The sequence below is a fragment of the Anthonomus grandis genome, chromosome 17 (assembly GCF_022605725.1).
Source record: "Anthonomus grandis grandis chromosome 17, icAntGran1.3, whole genome shotgun sequence".
NCBI lineage: Eukaryota > Metazoa > Arthropoda > Insecta > Coleoptera > Curculionidae > Anthonomus > Anthonomus grandis.
The window spans coordinates 15,829,705-15,844,583 of NC_065562.1; the positions used below are offsets into that span (position 1 = coordinate 15,829,705).

General features: G+C 25.9%; 1 protein-coding gene across 8 annotated transcripts in view; it reads right to left on the reverse strand.

Moving 5' to 3' along the window:
* Window positions 1-14,879, reverse strand: part of LOC126746405 (cAMP-specific 3',5'-cyclic phosphodiesterase) — a 415,679-nt gene that overhangs the window by 247,182 nt on the left and 153,618 nt on the right. For 2 of the 8 annotated variants that reach the window (XM_050454647.1, XM_050454646.1), the window contains exon 1: window positions 11,947-12,200. The exons of 5 other annotated variants lie outside the window; for them this stretch is intronic. The gene's annotated coding sequence lies outside the window, so the exon portion shown is untranslated. Of the gene's footprint in view, window positions 1-11,946; window positions 12,221-14,879 lie in introns of those variants that run through there. One more of the 8 variants, XM_050454649.1, reaches the window with a different exon arrangement.

Sequence of the window (14,879 nt, forward strand, 5' to 3'; positions counted from 1 at the left end):
CTAATTGCAAAAAAGTGATTAAAAACATTATGTATAACTCAATTTATTATATTTTTTGTTCACCAACTTCTGTAGGCGTGCCACATATATTTTTATTTATTTTTGTTTATAACTTATTGTACTTTATAAATAGTTTAGTCATGGAATTAAAATTTTGCAAATATATTTTTTAGCAATAGAGTCGTATTGAACTATTTAAACAGTCAATTCTTGAACACCTAAGTGTGTCTTATCCCTTAAGTATATACCCTGAGTCCTGGAGTCCCTATATATATATATTATAAGACATTGTATTAATTTAGCCGATTCATTATCATTAATTAAATTTTTAATTTTAATGATATTAATGTAATTTTAAATCTTTAATGAATGTTTGAAGAATGAAGAGGATGGACGTTATAGAAAATTTGAAATTTTTCCATAAAATGGACCTAAAAGTAAGTTTTTTAATTGAGGTCTATTTTAGATTTTTGACTATGTGAAATCAAATAATTTAATTTATTAAATTGAAAAATGTTTAGATATCCAAGGCCTTTGTCCACACATAGGAACATTTTAGTAGAATTTTAATATAAATTTAGGTGAGATATATATAAAATCTTAACCTATCTAAGAAACTGTACTAAAAACGTCACAACACCACGCAAATTCTTTAATTATCTTAACGTTTGCATTTTTATTATTTATATTCATGAAAAGGGAAAAGATCTCTTTTGTATAATCTCTTTTGTATATTAGGCTCACAAAATATCTCAGTCAAATATTACAGTATCTAAAAGAAATGGTAAATCAGTTTTAAATTTAACATTCTTTAGACTGATAACTGAAAATAAAATAATAGAACAAATAAGCAATCTCCAACTCTGACCTACTACTATTGACTTACATTAAATTGCCTTAATTTATATCTGCTTAGGTCTTTAAAATATTTAATAAATCTGAAAATTCAGTCAATTTCCACTTTGCTTGAAAACGCGAATATATCTCCATCATTATAAATCTGGAGACGAAAACTATTCAGTAATTATCAGTCAATAGCATTAACCAGCAATCTTTCTTAATTAATTGGGAAGTATGTATATAAGAACTAAGTTAACCCTTTGAGGACGGAATTAATTAAATTACGAAGAAAACAGTTACTACCAAAAGATCTTTATTTAAATGGGTATTTGAACATAAAATAGTATAAAAAAATAAGTGTCTATTTTTGAAAAAAAAATAAACGGCGCTTATCTGAACTAGTCACTCGCTATGGTTTGTGGAAATCGTAAAAACAGTTTCTTACATCTTTCAGGCATAATTCGACGTTACATGTTGAGCACTTCCATACGGTTTGATGTGGTTCCTTGCGGCTAATGCATTGGGCACATCTAAGAGAAGTAGTGTGAATGGGCATATGAGCATTTTTATCGTATTTTACTTCTTGAGGTACAAGAGGTCTGAATTTATTTGGGGGTTTCTCTGCACTTTTCCGACCACGTTTCGCTTGTTCTGGATTTGAACCAACTAAGCCACTCACTACAGAAAGCCGAAACTGTTTCAAGGTCATATAGTATTTGGCATTCTTTGTTTGAAGATGATGTAGGAATTAATGACTGTAGCATCCACAAAGTACCAAAAAATTCGGTGCCACCATTTTCGTGGCTTCCTATCTATTTCATACAGTGACTTTAACATGTCAAACTTGTCGACGAACCCCATGTGCCGGTTATAATCGTTAACAAGTGATGGGCATTGTACATCTTCTTTAGAGCCGTCTTTTTTTCTTCTAGAAGCAGTTTCCAGGTTGGCAGGATCGTGAAAATTTGAAATAAAAAGAACGCTTATTATATCCATCCACTTCAAGGCTACAATGCCTCCTGTAGATACCCGATAGTCCAATTTTCCTGTTTTCAAATGCTTATCGTCACGCAAGTCATTTGGCATATTTTTTCTATTTTTTCTGGCGGTTCCACATGCATAAATGCCTTTCAACAGTAAACTGTTTTGCAGTTCAACCGAGTTAAAAAAATTATCAAAGTATAATTTATGCTTCTTACCAGCTAATTCTTTAGATAAGTCCTTGGCACCTAAGGATTTTTCAGTAAAATTTGAAACTTTACCCGTATAAATTTGAAATTGCGACAGAAATCCTGTTTTGTCACTTCTTACCCACACCTTGTATCCCCTCTTGATCCCCTCGGCATGTATTGTGGAATGCTGCTTCTTCATTTGAATCGTATCATAGATTCGTCTATGGCTTGGTACTCACTTGGCATAAATGAATTTTGATAAGAATTTGATAAGGCATCAAGGAATGGGCGAATTTTGTAAAGCTTGTCATAATTGTCATCTTGCTTTTTCGGTTCAGTTACGTTGTTATTCAAATGTAAGTTGCTCAACAACCAGCCAAAGCGATCCCTGGACATAGCAGTACTTATAATCATCTCTTAGTTCAATTCTGGACGACCCATAATCACGATAGCTGGGTATAGGTTTTAATCCCATCAGAAGGTTCAGACCAAGTACCACTTTTATTTCAGCTGAAGCTGTTGGCAAAAATGAACTACAATTGCCACCTTGTTTTTGAACGGCGTAAAGGTTAGTTTCGAATACAATTTTTTCGATCAGATCCGACGTAAACAAATGCAAAAAAATATCAGTAGGACTTTCTAGATCTTGTGGTATAACGGGTCTAGTATTTCCAGTAAATGGGTCAACCTGTGTATAAAATGTTTTCTGCTTTGTCCAGTGTATTGTAGTATTTCTAAGCTGTAACTGTAATTGCGCCCAAGGAACCTCAACTTCAGATTCCCATTTCATAGTTCGGTATAACTACAGCTGCAGGTATATCTTGCTGTTCCTCGACATCTTCTAATATATCAATGTCCATTGCCATAATATCTAAAATGTCCTCACCGTCGTAACGGAAGACACCTCGGATTCGTTATCAGATGGTATGCTACTGATTAAATTTTCAAAATCGCCAGGAGGTTGATTTTATAATTCTTCCCACCTCCAAGTAATTTTGGACAAACCTGAAAAAAAAAGAAATTAAAAACCCTCTGTGAAATAAATCACTAGTAATAAAAAGTATCCATAGCAAATGTATATTTCAACTCCACACATTTGTTTTACAAAAATAAAAGTAATGGGCATAATAAATTGATGATAATTATCAAAACAATTAATTTCTAACAAATAGTTATAAAGAAAATATATTTTTACCTGCCATTTTTTATCAAAACTACTTCAAAACGTGAAGCAAATGCACTTGTTTACACCAAAACAAAACAATCCTTTCACACTAACCAAATATCGAAATAAAAATCGAATTTATTGCCACCTAGAGCATGCATGTAATATTTCAATATAATATACTACTTAGGCAACACATTGATCAAATGACCGCTAGACGTTTACGTACAAATTTAATAAATTGTGGTTAGCTCAGCTAACCACTAGTCCTGAAAGGGTTAAATGAGTTTCTTCGGAAACACAAAATAATCTGAAAGCAACAATATGGATTTAAAAAAGCATAAAAAACAGTACTGAAGATATTTTTGGATTTAAGTAAGGAATATGACACTGTATCGTATTCTCGACAAATAGGAATTAGGGGTACTGCCAATAGGCTATTCCTCATAAGACATTCGAACATAGAGAAGTGATTTGGTTGGCAGATCACACGACCATACTGATCTAAGAAATTTCTTCCAAAAGGTTTTTTTTTCTTGTGTTTATTTGATGACTTAAGAATTTTTACGCTAAATGAGAAAATTAACGCAAAACGTGATTTAACTTCTAAAAATTTCATATATATTGTTTCCTATTTGAACCTTTGAAGGTATAATAGGGAATAAAATACGAGAAAAATGCTTTGTATCATTCTTGTAGACAATTTGATTGTTAGAAAATAACGTTTTTTGTCAGAAGAACGGCAATAGTGGTTGTTCAAAAAGAATCAAAATTTCTTATGAAATATTAAATTTATAAAAAAAATGCTTAGCAGTATTCTTGTAGGAAAAGACAAATGATAAATAAATTTAAATATTCAATATTTGGTGACCTTAATAAATAAATTACTTGAATATTAGAATATTTCTCAAAATTCTAGTTTAAAAACCAGCTGGTAAAAATTTCCCTAAGAAATTGCTTAAAAGCTGTGCAAAAAATAAAATTTATAAAAAAGTCAAGTGAATTTACTAATTCAAAACTTAAAAAAGGAATAACCGAATTTCGTGCATAAAATATTAATAAATAAGAAATACATAATTTAAATCAAATAATAAATAAATCTTAACATTCAGTAAATTGTCGCTTCTTTTGAACTAAACGAATAAATTCCTTGAATAATAAAAATGGCGCATTTTTCTATAATTTTGTGTTTAAAAGTCGATTGTCTAAATATTCATGAATAAATTGTTTAAAACCTGTACACAAAATTTAATGAATAAGTCTGCAAAAAAATTAGAGTAAAATTAAGGTAATAAATAAAAACATTATTAGAAAGAAATTGAAAAAATAAGTGCATAAATTTGAAAACTCCACTTTTTCCCAAACTACTATTAAAATATTTTAAAAAGCTAATTTGTTATCTTTTTATAACAAAATTTATGAATAAACGTAAATATTTAACGGTTTGTCAATTTAACGAATAAATTCCTTGAATAAAAGCTGAAGAAAAATTAATGAATAAGTCTAACAAAAATATAAAAAATTTCAGTCAAATTAGTTTAGCAAACTAAAACTATAAAAAGAATTAAAGAAAAAAGTTAAATAGACGCACAAAAATTTAATTAAAAAAAATAAGAAATTATTCGGAAAAAATAAAAATATACACAATAACTTGCTTACGAGTTATATGAAAAAATACAAACAAATTTGTATTTTATATTTTAATGCAGCATGAATAATGAATAAATTTAATTATCTAACGGTTTTTGAATTTAACGAATAAATTCCTTGAATATTATAAATTGGGTGTTTTTTTAAATTTTAATGTAAAAATGAGTTTTTCAAAAAGAATTAATAATAAAATATTTTTTTTAAATTACTTAATAAATGAAATATGCACTATGAAATATGAAGCACCGTTAATAATTGACTATATAATATATAATTTTTTTTTATGTTTAATTTACCTATGTAGCTTTTTGCTTAATAAAGACTATTATTATTAATTAATTTAAAAAGAGAGTAACAGTAATAGTAAATGTATTGCAAAAATTTTAATAAATAAATCTGTTAAAAATTTTAAAAACACAAATATTTTTCTCGACAAATAGGGGCACTGCCAATAGGTGGTTCCTCATAAGGCATTCGAACATAGACACTACCATACTGATCAAAGAAAGTAATTGGGAAAGTTTTTTTTTTAATTAAATTAAATTAAATAAATCCACAAATTACAATTAATATATGTGGGTATACAACACAAAGCAGAAATTGCCATAAAAATCATTAAGACCTGGTTGCATTTTAATTACTTGACAAGTAGTTTCAACTTCATCTACTTTTCGCTTACAAGAAAATCTAATTTTTCAAAAAACCTGACTGTACATAAAGACATAATAAAAATAAATAAAATTAGATATACTAGAGTTATAACCGCCTAAAATCATAATTGAAGCTCACACATACAATAAATTCTACCACCTAAGACAGTTTATGAACGATAAATTATTATAAGTAATTTATTTATCTCTAGTAGAATCAATATTAAATTATTATATTACAGTGTGGGGAGCAACAAATAAAACAAATATCAAGCTTTTGAATATTACTCAAAAATATAGTAAAAGGCTATAATAAAATAAAAGGCAAAATTAATCCTTTTTAGTGCAATTTTAGTATAAAAGTAAGTGAAAAAAATATTATAAGGAATTGTGTGCTATTTAAAAAAAAAATCTAAAAACACCTTGTGCGTGGCCAGAGAGAGCCCTTGAATTTTTACATTTAAATTTAATTACTTTAGTTAATTACCTAATTTCTTAGTGCTGCGAGGCCTCTGGCCACGCATAAGGCTGTTTAAGTGCAATTTGACCCTAAAAATTAATTAATAGAAATTTGTATCATTTAAAAAACCTTAAAAACATCTTATGGATTAACTTCCTCATCGCCAACTAATAATTTTTCCTATATACATGACGTACTTTCATTGTATTTTTTAAAAATAGAGGTCATTATAGTGTTTAAATAAACTATAATATTTGCTTTAAAATTAAGTTTTTTTGTGTATCATTAAAAAAAAACATAACTATTCGGTTTGTAGTACAAAATGACTCAAACTACTTTTCCTAAGTGGTACGTAGGCGTTTACCTCCAGCAGTGAAGTTGGAAATGGCTCAAAAAAACGACTAAAATTACATTAGCGCGTATCGTTGAGTGACGAGAAATGACGTAGTAATTTTTTCACAACCGTCTCTAAAAATACAAACGGTGAATAAGTTTATTTATTACATTACCTAAAAAAGGGGACGAATTTTTGACACGTTTTTCGAATTTTAAAAGGCAATTTTATTCCTCGGTATAGAGTTTTACATCTCTAAATATTCCCGGGTTTTTTAAGTCAATTTTTTCCCGGGACGTCTCGTCGTTTATTTTAACGAGGTTCGATGTCGGACAAGCGAGAAACGTTTTTATTTATATTTGAAAATGTCGGTTTGGAAATTTACGATCGATGTGCCCAATAATGTCTCGAGCAGATTTTTTAATTAAGTTAATATAATTAATTTGTCGCTCAGGAAAAGAGCGAACCATAAGTTATTAAATTTAAATTAAAACTAAAATTTATTTTTTAAATGAACGACTATATTAATATACATCGTTCAACACTTAAAAATACGGATAAAACCTTCTAGCAACGCATGTATGTATATCTCAATTTAAATAAACGCATACTAGTACGTCATCACTTAATCTTATACGAACGAAATAAAACCGTCAGGTCTAATAAATTATATAAAATTAATTTAATTATTTATTAAGGATGTCAGCTTAAAATCGAAAAGTACAATTTTTACGGCCAAAAAAACACGTTTGTTAAAATTATATAAATTTTTCTTTAATTTAATTTCACCCTTTTTAATTTAAATTTGAATTTTAAATTTAACGTAAACATTGGATAACTGGAAATTAATTTTCCCATTTTCGATTGAACGAGTTCGTGAATTAATTTTATTGAAAATAATATTTTTCTGTGAGAAATTGGGGATTTAAAGATCGGCATTTTTCTCGTTAGGTCTAAATAATTTCGGATTTTACTAAACTCAAACTTTAGAGTTTTTACGTTAAAATTTTATTAATATCGAGGCGTACTTAAAGTGTTTTTCAAAAAAACTGGTAACTTGTAACTATAATGGACTTTTTATTCCTCCATTTATTTATATTTTCCAGATATTATCAAAAAAATCTATAAAAGTTAAGAAGAGGTAGGTAGGAGTTAACAGAGTTTAAAGAGCCACTTTTCCAGTAAAATACTTGCCTGGTGAAAACACGCGATTTTTTGAAAATTCCTTGACGCAGATTAATGAAATAAACTCCGAAAGACTTAGGAGGTATTTCTCTATAAACTTTATTAAGGTTGCTTTAACGGAGAAGTAAGAGTTTTTGAAAAACGGCACTTATAGAGCTCCTTGTCCAGCAAGAACAAATAGCTCTTGCCTTAGGAATAAGTGAGATTTCTCGAAAAGTACTTGATATAGAGTGATGAAACAAACAACAAACTATTAGGAAAAGATTTTTTTATAAACATTGTTTGGTTTTTAGCATAAAAGCCGCTAAATATGCCTTTTTTTATCTACGTTATTAGCTTACTTTGAGTTTGTTTTCTCTAAACAAACCTTTATAGGATGATTTTTCAAAGTTTGTTCACATATAAAAAAAATGTTTTTTCGAATGTCTATTTCTGAAATTACGCTTAAAATTGAATTTTTTATTTAAGTGAAATTTATGGTGAAATCTGTTTTTTGGCATTTTCAAATTTAATAAGGTGATTTATGCACTCCGTCTTTACTTGACAGGCTTCAAAAGGTCCTTTCTTTTCTCGTGTTTGTTTGAAGACTAAACCGTTAAAGATTTTCACGCTGAATAAGAAAAATAACGCGAAACGTGATTTAACTTCATATTGGGTCCTATTTAAACCTTTGAAGGTATAATAGGGAACAAAATACGAGAAAAATGCTTGGGAACATTCTTGTAGACAAGGGTCTAATCTATAATTTACATTTATATAAATTTTTTAATTTGATTATTAGAAAATGAGGAATTTTGAAAAAACCTGCTTGCCAGAAGAACAGTAATGGTGGTTGTTGTTCAAAAAAAATCAAAATTTCTTAAGAAATATTAAGTTTATGAGCAAAATGCTTAGTAGTATTCTTGTAGGAAAATACAACACAAATGACAAATAAATTTAAATATTTAAGATTTTATGACTTTAATGAATAAATTACTTGAATATTATATTTTTTTGATAATTTGATTTTAAAAATTTCCTTATTAACTAATTTAATGACTAAGTTTAACAAAAATATAAAAATTAATAGCTAAATGAATTTATTAAATATAAACTTAAAGAAATGGAAGGAAAAAGTGAATTTGGTGAGTAAAATCTTAATAAATAAGAAATAATAAATTTATATCTTTTTCCCCTAAAATATCAATTAAAAAATGATGAATAAAATTAAATGCTCTGCACTTTGCCACTTTTTTTAACTTAACGAATAAATTCCTTGTATAATCAAAATGGCGCATTTTTTCATAATTTTGTATTTAAAAGTCGATTTTCTAAATATTCATGAATAAATTGTTTAAAACCTAACACAAAATTGAAATTTAATAAAGAAGTCTACAAATAAATTAGAGTAAAATGAATGTAATAAATAAATAGTTAAAAAAAATGGAAAGAATAAGGGCATAAATTTGATAAATTTCGAAAACTCCACTTTTTCCCAAACTACCAATAAAATATTTTAAAAAGCGAATTTTATTATCTTTTTATAACGAAAATTATGAATAAACGTCAATATTCAACGGATTGTGAATTTAACGAATAAATTCGTTGAATAAAAGCTGAAAAAAAATAAATTAAATAAATAAGTTTAACAAAAACATAAAAAATTTTACTCAAATTAACTTGGCAAACTAAAACTATAAAAAGAATTAAAGGAAAAACCTAAATAGATGCATGAAAATTTAATAAAAAAAAAATTAGGAAATTATTCGGAAAAAACTATAAGCATAAAAATATACTAAATAATTTGCTTACGAATTAAAAAAATATATACGAATATTGACATTTTTCTAAAAACTATTAAATATTCAAATATTTTTATTTATATTGTCACACGAATAAATAATAACAATTATGATCAAAATGGCGCACTTTTTTATAATTTTGTTTTTAAAAGTCGATTTTCTAAATATTCATGAATAAATTGTTTAAAAGCTGTACATACACAAAATTGAAATTTAATGAATAAGTCTACAAAAAAATTAGAGTGAAATTCAGGTAATAAATAAACACTTGAAAGAAATTAAAAGAATAAGTGTATAAATTTGATAAATTTAGAAAATTCCACTTTTTCCCATACTACCATTAAAATATTTAAAAAAATTAATTTTATTATCTTTTTATAACAAAAATTATGAATAAACGTAAATATTCAACGGTTTGTGATTTTAACGAATAAATTCCTTGAATAAAGGCTGAGAAAAATTAAATTAAATGAATAAGTTTAACAAAAACATAAAAAATTTTAGTCAAATTAACTTAGCAAACTAAAACTATAAAAAGAATTAAAGGAAAAAGTTAACTAGATGCATAAAAATTTAATTAAAAAAAAATTAGGAAATTATTCGGAAAAAACTAAATGCATAAAAATATACTAAATAATTTCCTTACGAGTTAAAAAAATATATCCGAATGTTGACATTTTTCTAAAAACTATTAAATATTCAAATATTTTTATTTATATTGTCACACGAATAAATAATAACAATTATGATCAAAATGGCGCACTTTTTATAATTTTGTGTTTAAAAGTCGATTTTCTAAATATTCATGAATAAATTGTTTAAAAGCTGTACATACACAAAATTGAAATTTAATGAATAAGTCTACAAAAAAATTAGAGCAAAATTCAGGTAATAAATAAACACTTGAAAAAAATTAAAAGAATAAGTGCATAAATTTGATAAATTTAGAAAATTCCACTTTTTCCCAAACTACCATTAAAATATTTAAAAAAATTAATTTTATTATCTTTTTATAACAAAAATTATGAATAAACGTAAATATTCAACGGTTTGTGATTTTAACGAATGAATTCCTTGAATAAAAGCTGAAAAAAAATAATTTTAATTATTAAGTTTAACAAAAATTTTAGTCAAATTAATTTAGCAAACTAAAATTATAAAAAGAATTAAAGGAAAAAGTTAAATAGATGCATGAAAATTTAATTAAAAAAAAAATTAGGAAATTATTCGGAAAAAACTATATGTATAAAAATATACTAAATAATTTGCTTACGAATTAAAAAAATATATACGAATATTGACATTTTTCTAAAAACTATTAAATATTCAAATATTTTTATTTATATTGTCACACGAATAAATAATAACTTTAATAATTAAATTACTAGTAAATCTATTACATAAAAATTTTATAAAGTACGTATATGAAAAAATGCAAACAAAATTGTATTTTATATTTTAATGCAGCATAAATAATGAATAAATTTAAATATCCAACGGTTTTAGAATTTAACGAATAAATTCCTTGAATATTATAAATATTTTTTTTTAATTATTTAAATAATACTTAGTAAATGAAATATGCACTATGAAATTTGAAGCACTGTTAACAATTAACTATATAATGCATAAATTTTTTTTTATGTTCAATTTACCTATGTAGCTTTTTGCTTAATAAAAAACTATTATTATTATTATTATTATTATTAAATATAAAAAGAGAGTAACAGTAATAGTGAATGTATTGCAAAAAAATTTAATAAATAAATCTGTTAAAAAAAATTTAAAAAAATACAAATGTTTTTCTAAAGAAAAAAATTACTTTGGTTTTTATATTTTGGTGATAAACATAAAAAATACATCAAAATTAATAAATAAATTCTTTGAATAAAAGTTTTTTAATTTTGGCCTAAAAATTATTGAAAACAAATGTAGCAAAAACGTAAATATTTTTAATTTTAAAAATGTATTTAATTCATTTTTTTAACGTTAAAAGCACAATAAAATTTTAGTGTATATTCAAGAAAAGTCAAAAGTCAGAAAGTGGTTTTCTTGGTTCAATAGGCCACGCCCAAATTAAAATTAAAATAATTAGAAATAAGTTAAAATTAACACTTATATAAATAAAAACAGTTTTTTCGCAAATAAAATTTTTAAAACTATTTAATGTCAGTAAAAACTTAACAACCATATCTTCAAAGGTTATGCATAAGATTACTTACATGACGTTAAAATGAGTGGTAATAATTTATATTTTTATTTCTATATAGTAAGTAATTCATAATCATATCCTCAAAAGTTATGCGTAATATTATCTTTAGGACAGGACTGATTTATTAAAAACTTATAGGCCGAATCCTCAAAGGTTATGCATTTATTGAACATTAATAATAGTTACAAATTGGTCCAATTTAATAAATAACTAATTACTCATCTGGTAATTGAAACGCTCGGAAGCCATAAATTATATTACACCAGTAATAAACTTATTCACGTACCGATGTTAAAAAACCTATAAAACGCAATATATTACATACAAATAAAAAAAAATTAATAAACCATTGTTTTGAACTGAAATAAGCAGTTATATACATCCATACACGCAAGGACGCTAAAGTTTTACATAATATACTTTTGACTGTTTAAATATGTGATCAATTTTTCGTCACTCAACGATCTTTTATCGTAAATAAAATTTCCATAATTTACCTGACTTAATCCCCAATTAAATTAATAAATCCAAACACTTTTAAACACTTTCACAAAAAAAAAACACTTTTTTAAGAAAAAAAAATCGCACACAACGTTTCGAACTTTCCGATAAGTCTTCTTCAGGGTTGACCTCGCGCGATATTAAAAGATCACCGCATGGTACAGGGGGGGGTCAACCGCGAAACAATCGAAGATCGCGACCACGATCGAGAGAGAGGACACCAAAAAAAAATAAATTGAAGAGAAAAACGAGAGAGAGAATGTCGCGCCGTTCACTTGTTCCGCGTTTTACGGGAAAATGATCAAGTGTGCCGGGGCTCGGGCAGTTGTTTCGCGTAACACAAGAGGTGAGGCGAGGTTGCCGAATTGCGGGAAATTCACGAGGAAATTGGGGAAATTTGGTGAATTTCCTGAGGAAATAAGAAGGAAATTTTGACAGAAATTGATCAAAAGAGCTCATTAGTTTCCCCAATTTTCAATTGAATATTTTTAACAATAAATTTGTTATAAACTAGTTAGCGAATATTCACCCTTAACTGGCTTCACACTATAATACACCCCAGTGGAGTTGAGTCTTTGTTGCTTATAGTGTGAGCCATATAATGATGGGAGTTTAATTTTGTTTTCCTCACTGTAATATAGCAATTAACGTCACCGGGGTGCGGACATATAATAGAAAATTTAATATGCCCCTTTGACTTTTATAGGATTTTAGCGATTTACGAACTGATGGTTTTAACGTGTGGTGGAAATTTTAAGGATAAAGGAGCTTAACGTTTTTGGGATATTTTTGAAAATTTTAAAGATTTTAGGACTTAAAATTAAGTGTTTTGTCAAATGTACCTATGTTCTTAATAAATGCCATTTATGCAATTAAATGTAAGATATTAATTTAAAAAATTTATTTGAGGTGTTAAGATTTCTTAAGGTTCAAAGAATTTAAGATCAATTAAAAAATTATTAATTTACGCAATAAGATTTAAAGATTAATTTAAGATTTTAAGGAAAATTAAAAATTGTTAATATTCCTAAAAAAAATTTTTTCAAAGAATTTCAGGATTTTAATATCCATTTAAATATTATTAAATTAAACAAAGAGATTTATAGGATAGGAGTTTAAAAGCTTAAAGATTTAAGGAAAAATTCAATATTTCGAATATTAAATTGCTTTAAGTTTTTTTAAGGGTAAAAGTTTAAGATTTTAGGGTAATAATAGATTTAGGGTAGTAATATGTTTCAACAGTGGAAAATTAGGATTTCAGGTCAATAATAATTAATCAAGTCTAGAGTTTACGTTATTAAATCTTAGGATAAATTTCACGAAGTTCTGTATGACTTTTAATATATTTTATTTATTAGATTAAGATTTCAAGAGCTTAAGATCAATTTCAAAATGTTATGTACTTTAATCATCATTATTTTTTCAGGTTGGTGAATAAGGTTTCAAGGATTGAACACGAATTTTCAGGATTTTAATTAAAAAATATTAGGATAAGGTTTTTAATTTTTTTTAAGGTTAGAAAATTTGAATTTTAAGTAGTACGATCGATTTTTAGCGGCTACTTATAAACATTAAGATTTTAAGGTTTTAAATTCAATTTAAAAATTTTAAAGGATTCTAAGGCTAAGAAAAATATTTAATCTAAACTTAAATTGTCCAAGACCATAAGATTAAACTTTCGAGGTCTTAAAACTAATTTCAAAATGTTTATTTTAAGAGCTCTTTTAAGGTTAAGAAACAAAGAAATTTAGGCTTAAAGATAAATTAAAAATTTAGCTTAAAATTGGTCTAAAACCTTAAAATATTTCAAGGCTGGGTAACTAAGATTTCAAAAAATTAGGATCAATTTAAAAATGATTAATTAAAATGTTAAAATTTTCTAGGATTAGGAGTTAAGGGTTCCAAAGTTTTCAGAAACATTCCAACATTTTCTATATGAATTTTCACGGTTTTCGTTTATTATATTGAGATTTCAAAAAAATATGAATAATATTAAAATGTTTGTTTTAGGCATTAGCATATTTCAAAACTGGAGAATAACATTTTAAGAATTTAAGAGGAAGTTCAAGATTTAGATTTTTAATATTAATTTTTGTTAACATTTATTTACGTTAAAAGATTAAGGTTTCTCGTTAAGAGATTTTGATTTTAAGTAAAGTTAAGAAAATTCTAGTTTTTTAATTGTCACTGCTTTAAATTTTTTTTAAATTAAAGAATTCAAATGTCAAAATTTTAGGATAAAAAAAGTAAAAATTGTAATATTTTCTGATCATTTAATTAATTGAGATTTTAAGGGTTTAAGACATAATAACAGAATTATAATAATAACAGAATATTTCTTTAAAGCATTAAGATTTTTGAACTCTTGAACTTTAAAAAGTCTCGATCTTGTAAATAAACATTTTCAAATTAATCTTAACCCTTAAAATCGTAATTGGAAAATTAAAAAAAACATTAACATTATTATACAAGGTGTCCCATGAATAATGGTAAATATTTTAACAGCAGATTCCTCTCATAAAATAATGAGGTTAGGTTACATTTTCCTAATCCGAAAATGAAATGCAACCAAGATACAGGGTGATAAACATTAAGTTTGTTTAACAAAACATTAAATTTGTTCTTTGTTTTTAATGAAATTTGGTCTGTGGGGGTTTCTTTATATGTTAAATATAAAACTTTAAATTTTTTAAAATTATCTCATAGAGGGCGCTACCAGTTTTATTTTAGTCTTTGTTAAACTCCATAACTTTTTTACACTTTGTATAATGTAAAGTTTTATAATAAATTTCTATTCTGCAAGTGTTTTTCCTTAAAAAAGGTATATTTTAAAAATGTCGCTAGGATTTACCGTTCTCGAGATATTTGGACTTAAAACTTGCAATGCACTCAAGAAAAAATGAATATTTTTCTACTTTAAGTTGAAAAA